Raw genomic sequence first — 2,289 nt, 5'->3', positions numbered from 1 at the left:
CTGCAACCTCCGCCTCCCAGGTTCGAGTGATTCTCCTGCCTCAGCTTCCTGAGAAGCTGGGATTACAGGTGCGTGCCACCATGTCTGGCTAATTTTTTGCATTTTTAGTAGAGTCGGGGTTTCACTGCGTTAGCCAGGATGGTCTCGATCTCCTGACCTCATGATCCTCCCGCCTTGGCCTCCCAAAGTGCTGAGATTACAGGTGTGAGCCACCGCGCCTGGCTAGGATTTTTTTTTTTTTTTTAATGTGTTGAGCTTTGAGAGTTCTTCATGGATTCTGAATATAAGTCTTTTGTCTGCTATATGGCTTGCCGATGTTTTCACTCAGTCTGTACCGTGTCTTTTCATCCTTTTAATAGGATCCTTCACGGATCCAGAGTCCCACATTCTGATGAAGTCCATGTTATAAGTTTTTCCACCATGAATTGTTATTTTGGCGTCGTGTCTAAGAACTAGATGTTGAATATTTCTCCTATGTTTTCTTCTAAAAGTTTTATAGTTTTGCATGTTACATTTAAATCTGTGACCCTTTGGAAATAATTTTGATATTAAGTAGGAATTTCAGGTTGAGGTTCAAATTTTACGCATGAAAATTCCATTATTCCCATAGCATTTGTTTAAAAAATGTCCTTTCTCTATTGAGTTGCCTTTGCAGCTTTGTCAGAAATCACTTGACCACATTTGTGTAGATTCCTTTCTGTACTCTGTGCTCTGTTCCGTTGGTCTCTGTGTCCGTTCCTTCAATAAACCACACGATTGTGATTACTCTTGCATTAACGTAGGACTTAAAATACTGTAGCACTATATTTTCAGCTAAATGAAACTAAATTCATCGTTTTACCTTTACCTTTGCGTATACATTTAAAAATCAATTTGCCTATGTAGACAAAATATCCTGTGCTGGGATTTTAGTGGATTTGTATTTAAGTTATAGATAAATTTGGGAAGAATTGAAATTTTTACTCTGTTGACTTTTCCCATCCATGAATATATCTCTTCATTTATTTAGACCTTCTTTGATTTTGTTTATAGCATTTTTAAAGTTTTCAGAATAGAGAATCTTATATACCTAAGAATTTCATTTTTCAGAAGTATTATAAATGTAATCTTTGCAACATTTAAAATTTCCAGTTATTTATTGCTAGCATGTAAATATTGAATTTAGTATTGCATGTGACGACCTTGTATTATTTCTGGGTTTTCGTCTTCCCCAAGAAAGTCAATTTTCTACACAAGGACGTCACTCTGGTTCTCCCTCCATGTTTGTCTGCTTAGTGTCCACCCTTCCAGGAGTAGGAAATTCCCTTATCTAGAATTCAGCCCTAACCTTTGGGCCTTAACAGTGTGTGTCAGTGTAGTGAGGGGGGTGGTTCAAGCATCCCCCACAGTAATGTGGAGATGTGGCAGAAATCCATTCACCTGTTATACTGGTATCTGGCTCCACAAAGAAACGTTTCATCGCTTTGACATAAAAATAAATTGATGAATGAAGTTAAGCCCAGAAGTGGCTTCACAAAGAGGCTGTGTAAGCATCTGCCCATGGGACTCCCTTCCACGCACCGTCTTTCTCACTAGGTGTTGGGAAAGACAGAGAGCTGGGGCCGGGGAGGGCAGTGGGAAGAGGAAGCTCTGCTTAGGGACAGGGAAAGGTGCCCCATTCCTGACAGTTGTAGGACTGTTCTCTGCCTCCTATCTTCCCCCTCAACCTCCTCAAATCGTAGCCGCTGGAGAACCTGGACTCTGGTGGCTGAGGGCCTCCCTGTGAGTGAGGTTCGGGCTTCCCTGCCTGCCTTTGCATAGGAGCCTGTGTCAGGTGGCACCTGGACCGCATGAGGGCAGGGACATCAGCAGAGGGGGTCAGGGCGGCAGACACCCTCACACCCCGCCAGGTAGGCTGACGTGGCTGGGACAACACCCCCAGATGGAACGTGTGCTCTTCTCACCTTCCCAAATCCTTGAGATGTCTGCGGCTTCACCACACGGATCACTGTGGGTGGCTGAGCTGAATACGTCCTTGCATGAACTGGGAAGAGACCCAGAGGGAGTCAAACTATGCCCTTGTCTTGCCTCCATTCTCCTCCCAGTCCTCCCTGTGCTGACATCTGCCCCAGAGGCCGGTCTTCGTTAAAACGTGGAATTGGCCCGGACTGCGTCAGCAAGTATTTGCCGCCCCTGGGGTTTAAAGAGGTCTTCTGAGAGTCAGCAGCCCCTGTTGTGGCCTCTTTGCTGAATTGTTTCTAAATCCTCAACAATGATATTTCAATTATTCTAGGCCTCTAGGGACGGAGA

The sequence above is a fragment of the Mandrillus leucophaeus genome, unplaced genomic scaffold (genome assembly GCF_000951045.1).
Source record: "Mandrillus leucophaeus isolate KB7577 unplaced genomic scaffold, Mleu.le_1.0 Scaffold79, whole genome shotgun sequence".
Classification (NCBI taxonomy): domain Eukaryota; kingdom Metazoa; phylum Chordata; class Mammalia; order Primates; family Cercopithecidae; genus Mandrillus; species Mandrillus leucophaeus.
This window is presented reverse-complemented; position numbering follows the sequence as displayed.